General features: G+C 40.5%; 1 pseudogene; it reads right to left on the bottom strand.

The window, feature by feature from the left end:
* Positions 1–8,497: 8,497 nt before the first annotated feature.
* LOC128118155 (ubiquitin-conjugating enzyme E2 L3-like) lies at positions 8,498–8,963 on the bottom strand (annotated as a pseudogene).
* Between the last annotated feature and the right edge of the window lie 1,669 nt (positions 8,964–10,632).

Raw genomic sequence — 10,632 nt, 5'->3', positions numbered from 1 at the left:
GTATATGTCCTTGGCTTTCTTTCTGGTACTAATCAACTTCACTGTGGGGCTATATTAGAAGATGGTGTTCAAAGAAGATTGGGGTGGTGGGTATTAAAATCCATGTTTAATCAATTTACACTTTTATTTATGTAACACATTTTCTAGCATTAGGAAAGCTACAGTTTTCTAAAATAAGGAGAAGCACATACTTTCTATATGTTTGCATACTTTGCTTGCCAATTTCCATGCAGTATATGCTTAAGGCTACAAAGAGTACATGTCCTTTCTCCTTATCCTCAAACAAAAGAACCAACACATGATGCCATAATATTTTAAACATGTTGGGGATCATTAGTATAGATTTAAAACCTAATAAAAATTTATTTTCAAACAGAGTATGGATTTTTCAATGGAATTAAGAGGAAATGCGATAGTAAAAAGGCAAAAAGTAATAAAAGTTTAATAAATCTCCAACTTTCATTCTCAGCAAGGACCTGTTCCCTAAAGCAGTATAGAAAATCCTCTTAATTTTACAGGCCCGACTGACAGCTGGATTTAGTTTTCAGAAGGTATATCCAACTAGCTTATTTTCATTTTGTTATTTTAATAATATAATTGGAAATACTTTTCTGGGCACAGTTTACTGACATGTGACTTCCATGAACTACATCTAAACCCATCTTCTGGATAAATACCATAAGCAAGTGCTGGAAAACTCTAGGAATTATTTGATAATCATATTTGGAAATCTCATCCACAAGGCGTTAATGATGGGAAGATACCTGAGGGGACAATCCAGTAACAGACCTTCATTCTGTAACTTTCATTTCAGTAACTCCTCAATCAAACCCTTTTTTCTAGTTAGAAGAGCAACATAATCAACCAGCTAGATATTCCTCATGTGCCTGCCTCCTTAAGAGCTGCAACATAGCATGCATTTTTTTTCTTTCATGAAGATTTTTTCCCTACAGAAACATGGCTTAATTCTCCCTAATGAAAGAATGGAATACAATGTTGGCTGCAAGTTGCTGCTACAAATTTTTTTTTGTGTGTGGAGGAATTGCAATCAGGTAAAATGCTTGGATTTATAGTCAGAAATGTAGGAAGTGATACAAAAGAGCAAGATACTGTCACCAAAGCAGAGACATTAATCAGCTAAGTAGAATTGAGGACCCACACAGATGCCCACACACATTCCAATGGGCACCTGATTTTTGACAGATGTCAATATTACACATTGGAGAAAAGATGGCATCATCAACAAATATTGTGGATAGTTACACGTAGAAGAACAAAAATAGATCCTTGTTTCTCACTGAGTACATGATGTAAGTCCAATGGATCAAGGACATGAATATGAGTCGTGAACCCCTAAATCTGGTAGAGAAGAAAGTAGGGGATACACTTGAATTTACAAGCAGAAAAGGGAATTCCTGAACATGTTTCAGTAGCATCAGCCTTAGTACCTCTGGATCTCTGTGAGTTCAAGGCCACATTGGAAACAGCCAGGCATGGTGACTCACGACTTTAATCCCAAGAAGTGAGCCTTTAATCCCAGGGAGTGATGGTAAAAACAGAAAGATATATAAGGCGTGGAGACCAGAAACTAGAAGCATTTGACTGGTTAAGCTTTTAGCTGGTTAAGCTTCAGGCTTTCGAGCAGCAATTCAGCTGAGATCCATTTGGATGAGGACTCAGAAGCTTCCAGTCTGAGGAACCAGAATCAGCTGAGGAACTGGCAAGGTGAGGTGGCTGTGACTTGTTCTGCTTCTCTGATCTTCCAGCATTCACCACAATAACTGGCCTTAGGTTTGATTTTATTAATAAGACCTTCTAAGATTCCTGCTACAAACATTTGATAAATGGGACCACAGGAAACTAAAATGCTTCTGTCCATCTGTCCAGCAAAGAATGCCATCATTATTCACATTGGAATGAAGAGGCAACCTGAAAAAAAATCTTTACCAGCTATACATCTAACAGAAGATGGGTGTCTAGAATCTACAAATAAATAAAAAACTAAATACCCAGAAAGCATAACCCAATTAAAACAACAGGGTATGGAACTAAACAGGTAGTTCAGAAAAGATAAAATACAAATAATCATGGAATATTTCTTTTTAAAAATCTTCAAAAAGTTCAACAAAGTAAATGCAAATTAAAGCTACTTTGTGATTTCATATTACCCCCATCATATATAGCATCTAAGATTAAATAGAAAAAAAAATGATGACAAATGTTGGTATGGATATGGGGGAAGGGGAACACTTACTCACTCTTGGTGGTAGTGAAAACTGTTAGAATCACTAAATAAATCAGTGTGGAGACTCCCCATAAAGCTGAAAATAGCTGGATGGTGGTGGTGCATGTTTTAATCCCAGAACTTAGGTGGAGGCAGAGACAGGTGGATCTCTGTGAGTTCAAGGTCAAGCTGGTCTACAGAGTGAGTTCCAGGACAGGCAGGGCAGTTACACACAGAAACCCTGTCTCAAGCCCCACCCCCACCTCAAAAAAGCTAAAAATAGATTTACAACACAAAGCAAGTATACCACTATTGGGCATATACCCAAAGTATGTTATATCAGAGATATCTGTCTACCTATGTGAATTGCTTCTCTACTCACAGTAGTCAGGAAATGGAAACAATCTAGGTGTCCATAAAGTATGAAAAAATAATGAAAATGTGGTTTATTTACACAATGGCTTATTTATATCTATTCATAAAAAATGAAATAATGAAACTGGTAGGTAAATGGATGGAGCTGAAATTGATCATCCTCAGCAGGTAATTCAGATACAGTAAGATAAACACACTTTTAGCATCCACACATCTCTAATTTGTGGATGTTAGCTTTGAATGTGTGTTTCATTAGGAATACCCACAGAGGACAGGAACAGTTTCGAGCGGAAAAAGAAAAGCTGTGCTTCTGAAATTTCTTCCAGGAGAGAAGGAGCTCATAAATCCAATCATGTTTAGAACAATGTGTTAAAGGACACCTTACTCTATCTCTGAAATGAGGTGGTAACTGCGAAGTACAGGCTGGCACGTACGTGCTCTTCTCCCCATGTAGATGGTATTCAGACACAGGCTCATCAAGAATTTTAGTTCGAGGCCAGCCTGGTCTACAGAGGGAGATCCAAGAAAGGCGCAAAACTACACAGAGAAACCCTGTCTCGAAAAAACAAACAAACAAACAAAAAAGAATTTTAGAAAATATAAAATATGCATCTTTGCACTTTAGGAAGTATCGTGAGAGGAGGGCCTCGTCCTTTCCAAAGCGTGGTTTAAGCACTTGGCTTTGGAAGGGAAGCATCAAGCTCTCTGTCTCCTCGGACTTGACAAGATGCTGCACAGAGCAGGACCAGCACACTTCCTTCTGCGTCAGCCATTGGGTTCCCCTCTTTGGTTTCCACCAAGAACCTACTGGAGAACACGTGGGAGAAAGGCTACAGCGGCAATTCAGGAATCAGCTTTAATTCACCAAGAAGACGATCGCAAACATCCGTGCCGTTAAATATTTAAGTGATGAATGAATCATAATTATTCTCTTTCCAAGATGCCGGAGGGGGTAAACTTGAAGGTAACTTGGAGTCAAGTGGCTCAGCTTGCCTTCTTTGTGGCGGGTATCTAATGTCGGGCTAGAAGATGCCTTTGCAAGGGGCACCTAGGATCTTGCGTGCTACCTTCGCAGGTTGGGCACTTACATACACGTAGGTCTCCCCTCCCCCACTCAACTCTCACACCATGCTGTCTCTTAATTTTTTTCTCCCATTTCTCTCTCCTCTTGTTTATTATTTTGTGTATTTATTTACAAAGGGATTTCTGGAAATGGGAATAGTGCCAAAGGATACTATCATCATACCCAGGTGTAAATAATTAAGTAAAAATCAGGCCAGGCCACCATTGCCAGATGAAAGTCGGGAAATATGTTGTATTTAAAAATGTGTGCTTTTGATATTTACAACCTGCAAACAAGACTTTAAGTCCTGCATCTGTTGTGATGGAAAACACAGAACAGGACTCTTTGTCAGAGTAACAGACTGTCCTTGGTTTCCACCTAGACCTAAGCTAACATGGTCCCTCAAAAACTAAGAAAAAATTACGGGTAAATTTTGATGGGAAATTTGAGGCCCAAAGCAAATTAATTGCCGGTACCGAAGAGAATATTGAGAATATAAGAAGATAAATCCAGGAAAGCCGGTCTCTACAGTGGCAGGTATAATAGGGAGAGGAGAAAGATTAATAAAATGAGCTGTATTTTAACCACTTGAGCATTGAGAGGCCCTGGGAGGGGAAATGTCAAAGGCATAGTACAGTTCTCCTGCATCTCTGCTGAGAAAGGAAACATCTATCACCCCAGAAGGGAAAAGCTGTGTGAAGGACGAGCACTCAGTGGGGATCCATATACACAGAATAAACACCAGAAAGTATCTCCCAGTAGAGAAGCCTTAAATAGCTCTGCACTCCCCATTGGCACCACACAGATTGTATATTGTATGCCATCATTCACCAAAGAGACTTTCAAACAGTTTTCTTTTATTTCTATGTAATTCTGTTGCATTGGGGAGAGTTACTCTGCTTAAGTTTTGTAGGAGAGGAAAACATTTCCTTTTCATATGTAGGTATGTTGACAAAGGTGTGCATGCATTTGTGTCACATGCATGCACACATGTGTGGTATGTGTGTATAAGGTGTGTGTTATGATATGTGTGAATGGTATGTGATTTATGTGTGGTATGTGTGCATATGTGGCATATATGTGTGCTGAGTGGTGAGGCATGTGTGTGTGTGTGTTCACATGTGTGATGAGTGTGTGTGTACATGTCTGTTGTGTACAGGACTATTCAGAACCATGTTTCTTTAATTGGTAGTGGATTTTCACTGCAGAGATGGGGTGAAAATAAGAGCGTTTCATTCTGTAATGCACATTTTACTAGTGTTTGTATAAGAAAATAATTCTGATTCTTAGAAAATATACCAAGTATTCCTTTGATTACTGTTTGAAACTATATTCAAAACATAAGCCCCCACTTGATAGAGTAAGAAATGTGAACTTGTTTTAAAAAATCTAATCTGTAGTAATGAATGAAGTTTCAGAGAAGAAGAATGAAAGTTGAATTCTATTGAAAATTTAATTATCTTATGTTTTACCACAATTTACTAATTGTGGAATAATTCACATAACATAAATTCACCATTTTCTGAGTCAATGTGTAGTTGGGTTAGGGTATTAAATGCAACTAAAATTCTGTGAGACCATTACCACAATACATACACATGACTATTTTCATTTTCTCAACTCGAAATTCTGTACTCACTAATCAACAATTTTCCATTCTTTTGTGTCCAAGATTCTAATAATCACTTGTCCACATTCCGTTTTTATTAATTTAACTGCTTCCCTAATGTCTTTTGTAAGTGAGAACACAACATGTTTACCCTTTCTGACAGTCTTATTGAACTTTGCATGAAAGTTCTTTCAAGTTGCTTCATGGGTTAAGAATTTTCTGCCTCGGCTTGTTGAATAATCTTCCATTTTACATGCATATGTTTTTTTTTCCTCCATCCATCATTCAATGGAGTTTGGATTTCTTAATGTTTTTTATTTACTTACTTATTTTCACTTATTCTTCTCTCATATATTACATCCCGACCACATTTCCCCCTCCTTCCACTCCTCCCAGTCCCCCACCACCCTCCCTCCTCTCTCCCTCCAGATCCATTGCTCCCCTGTTTCCCCTCAAAAAAGATCAGGCCTCCCAGGGATATCAACCAAACCACATTACAAGTTACAATAAGACTAGGCACAAACCCTCATATCAAGGCTGGACAAGGCAATCCAATGAGGTCCCAAGAGCAGGCCAAAGAGTCAGAGACACCCCCACTCTCTCTGTTAGGAGTCCCATAAGAAGTCCAAACTACACAACCATAACACATATACAGAGTACCTAGCTCAGACCCATACAGGCTCCATGCTTGTTGCTACAATTTCTGTGAACCCCTATGAGGCCTGCTTAGTTGATTCTGTGGGCCACGTTCTCATGATATCCTTGAACCCTTTGGTTCCTCCAATCCTTCCTCTCCCTCCTCCACAGGGTTCCCGAACCCTGCCTAATGTTTGACTGTGGGTCTCTGCATCTGCTCCTATCAGATGAAGGCTCTTTGATGATGATTAGGCTAGGCAACAATTTATGAGTATCGTAGAATAGCATTAGAAACAGTTTCATTGACTTTTTTGGTCAGTCCTGTTTGTTTCTGTCCTAGGACTCTGAACTATTCAGCCTCCGGTTCCTGGTACTCCAGGCAGTATCAAGGGTGGGCTTCCTTTCATGGTGTGGGCCTCAATTTGGGTCAGTCATTGGTTTGCCTCTCCCACATGTTCTGTGCTACCAGCACATCTTGCAGACAGGACAAACAGTAGGTTGAGGTTTTTGTGGCTGGGTTGGTGTCCCACTCTTTCCATTAGAAACCTTGCCTGATTCTAGAAGATGGCCAGTTCAGGCTCTGTGTCCTCCATTACTAAGAGTCTCCACTAGGGTCACTGTTAGGAATAATGCTGCTTTATTTTTTTTAATTAATTTTTTTTTCTTTATTAAGAAACTTTCTACTCACTCCTCATGCTATCCACAGACCCCCCCTCCTCACACCCCCAAGCCCTCTTCCCAAGCCATGCCACATCCCCACATCTCCCAAATCGAGGACTCCCATGGGGAGTCAGCAGAGCCCAGCACACTGAGCCTAGGCAGGTCCAAGCCCCTTCCTACTACACCAAGGCTGTGCAAGGTGTCACACCACAGGCACCAGATTCCCAGAAGCCTCCCCATGCACCAGGGACAGATCCCGATCCTCCTGACTGGGTGCCCCCCAAACAGTTTGAGCCAAACAACTGTCTTCTGTGTCCAGAGGGCCTAGTCCAGTACCATGGGGGCTCCACAGCCACCAGTCCACAGTTCACGGGTTTCCACTAGTGTGGCCGGTCATCTCTTCACATCCTCCCATCATGATCTCGATGTCCCTCACCTGCAGTATCTCCTCTCTCTCATCAGTTGGATTCCCGGAGCTCAGCCTGGTTCCTGGCCGTGATTCTCTGTATCTGCCTCCATCTGTCACTGGACAAAGGCTCTACGATGACAGCTAGGTTATTTGCTAGGCTGGTCACCCTCTGGACCACTGCTAGCAGACCAAGGTGGGGTCAACCTTGTGGATTCCTGAGAGCCTCCCCAGTATCCTGCCTCTTCCTATTCCCATGATGTCCTCATCTATCATGGTATCTTCCTCCCTGCTTTCCCACTCTGTCCCTGTTCCAGCTTTACACTCCCATTTCCCTACGTTCTCATTCCCCACTCCTTGCCCTCTGCCACCCCCCACACACACACCCAGTCCACTCATGTAGACTTCATCCACTTCTCCTTCATAGGATCATCCATGTGTCCCTCCTAGGGTCTTTTCCTGTTAGCTAGCCTCTCTGGAGTTGTGGGCTGCAGTCTGGCCATCTCTTCCCTCCCATTTAGTATCCACATATGAGTGAGTACATACTATGTTTGTCCTTCTGAGTCTGGTTTACCTCACTTAAGATGATATTTTCTAGATCTATCCACTTGCCTGCAAATTTCATGATATCATTGTTTTTTATCGCTGAGTAGTACTCCATTGTGTATACGTGCCATATTTTCTTTATCCATTCTTCAGTTGAGGGGCATCTATGTTGTTTCCAGGTTCTTGTTATTACGAATAATGCTGCTATGAACATAGTTGAGCATGTGTCCTTGTGGTAAGATTGAGCATTCCTTGGGTATATGCCCAAGAGTGGTATAACTGGGTCTTGAGGAAGACTTATTCCCAATTTTCTGAGAAACCACCATACTGATTTCCAAAGTGGTTGTACAAGTTTGCATTACCACCTAAGTGGAGGAATGTTCCCCTTGCTGCATATCCTCTCCAACATAAGCTGTCTTCAGTGTTTTTGATCTTAGCCATTCTGACAGGTGTAAGATGGAATCTCAGAGTTGTTTTGATTTGCATTTCCCTGATGACTAAGGATGTTGAGCAATTCCTTAAATGTCTTTCAGCCAAATAATGCTGCTTTAAACACAGACAAGAAAGGCTAAGTCTCATCTTCCATTATTTTGACTACACATCAAGAAATGGACTTTTGGATCAGATCAAGAAATGACTGCTAGTTTCTATTTTCATTTTCTAAGAGAAGCTTCCCTGATACTTGTCACAGCAATGCTTTTTGCATGTCCACCAATGGTGTACATGGGTCCTAATTTTACTATATATTTCACAATGCTGTTTATTTCTCATTTTTTTTAGAACATGTGAATTTTTTAATCCTTTTTTACAGGTTACCTAGACCACTTTTGATTAAGAAAACTGTAGAAAATTAGTAATTGCCACAAGTGGACGCCAGGTGGTGGCCCGTGTCAATTTTCCACAGAGTCCTGCTGTGCGGGGTATCTGAGTACTGCTCCAGTCTCTGCTCAAACTTGCTGGAATCATTTATGGCCAATTTTAGTCCACAGGTCACTTTCCCCCATATTTCTTTGTAAACTCTTCAGCATTCTTACAGAATTTTTTATGGTTCTTAGTGTATTCTTCAGCTAGGTCAGCCCGGAGTGGGTGCTCAGGCTGGTGGTCGTTCACCAGTGCTATGAGGAACTGGATTACTTGGTCGGTCTTGTTGGCTGGCTTCCAGTTTTCAGCACTAATTACTGGCAGACAGACCTGCCGCTTCTCATCAATATTAGGGTGGTAGATCTTGGTTTTTAAATGTGATTTTGGGTGGTTTGAATGGATACTCTGCTGGAAAGTTGATTTCAATTCTAAAGGCCCCCTTGTTGTATAGAGGATTGTCAGGACCAATAAGCCCTTGCCAAGTCAATAAACTAGCTTCATCCACCTGGACGTTATGGAAGTTTTTCATTCCACATTTGTGGATCTCTTCAAGCTCCTTCATCAGCCTCCTGCTGGCCGCCATCTTGGATCTCTAGTTCTCATTTTAACACTAGTCAATTTTTATTATTCAGATCTTCTATGAATTAATTTCTGAGGTATGTAGTAATGGATTTCCACACCTCAATTTCATTAGCAAAATCTTAATCTTTCCATTGTAGTGACCAGCAGACCTGTTTCTAATTTCAGTTAGGTTAAGCCACTTGTCCTTATTTAGGACTAGAATACAAAATTAATTATATTTGGCACCATCATATAAGTCACTTGAGACATAGTATCTACTGATATGTCACAGTCACCTTCAGTTTCTGCTTTCCTGAAGACGACAAATGCCAGTCTTATTCTCCTCTGACTCAAAATCCAGCAACCAGTAGTTTCTACTCCCCTTACTAATTATCATGTGTCATTTTAATTTTGCTTTATTTAATTTGTGGGTGGTTGGTGATGGTGTTTTCTTATCTACCTATCTATCTATCTATCTATCATTTATCTATCTACCTATCTATCTTGCTGTACAGATATCACTCTGTATGCTGTGAAGGTGTTGCTCTGATTTGATTGATAACTAAAACACTAATTGGCCAGTAGCCAGGTAGGAAGTATAGTATAGGCAGGACAAAGAGAGAGGAGAATGCTAGGAAGAGGAAGGCTGAGGGAAGAGATGCCAGCCTGCCGTCGAGGGAGCAGCATGTAACAGGCACACAGGCAAAGCCACAGAACACATGGCAACATATAGATTAACAGAAATGGGCTGAGTTTAAGTGTAAGAGCTAGTCAGTGGTAGTCCTGAGCTAATGGCCAAAGAGTTTATAAATAATATAATTATATAATAATTTGGGTCTGCGCAACTGCGGGCCTGAGCAGGACTGGAGAAAACTCCAGCTATACTATCTATCTATCATCTATGTATCTATGTATCTATCATCTATGTATCTATGTATCTATCATCTATCTATCTATCTATCTATCTATCTATCTGTCTGTCTGTCTATCTATCTATCTATCTATCTATTTATCTATCTATCTATCTATCTACCTATCCATCTATCATCTCTATATGTCTGTCTGTCTATCTATTTACCAATCTACCTACCTACTCATCATCAATCAATCATCTATCTCTCATTGTTATGTGTCTATAAAGGTAAGGATTCTTCTATTTGTGACAGCAGAGATCCTAGACTAGAAGTCCTGTGATTAGTTTCTAAGGCATCAAAATTCAGCCAGGCTAGGAGAAAAAATACATGAAATGAAGAGAAATGTCCTAATATCTATTGACAACTACAGCAACAGCAGCAGAGTGCACTGCCCTAAGGAATTGTGCAAACTCAGGACTGTTCAAGGAGATAAAAGCATACAAGGACATTCAACATCCACATCTCTGTACCACCAAGAGAAATCTCAGCTGAAAACTGTTTTCAGCATCATGTTAGAGGCCATTAATGGAGATTGAGTTATGAGTTCAAACCCCAAATGACAATGAGCCATGAACTGGAAAGGGTGTTTCCTTTCCTCACCTTGGTAGACTATGGTTTTGCTTGAGAGAGCACATCCATACAACCAGAAGCCCAACTTTCAGTTACAGTAAGAAAAGTGACCATGACCTATTAGGAGCATAACTGGAACTCCAGTTCTTCAAGATAGGTCATCAAATTCACTTCTTCTTGGTGCTGTCCAAGGAAAGACTGTAGATG

Source organism: Peromyscus californicus, unplaced genomic scaffold (assembly GCF_007827085.1).
Source record: "Peromyscus californicus insignis strain IS unplaced genomic scaffold, ASM782708v3 Scaffold_22__1_contigs__length_63687245, whole genome shotgun sequence".
Classification (NCBI taxonomy): domain Eukaryota; kingdom Metazoa; phylum Chordata; class Mammalia; order Rodentia; family Cricetidae; genus Peromyscus; species Peromyscus californicus.
The sequence above is the reverse complement of the archived record's forward strand: the minus strand, read 5'-3'. Positions and strand labels throughout refer to the sequence as shown.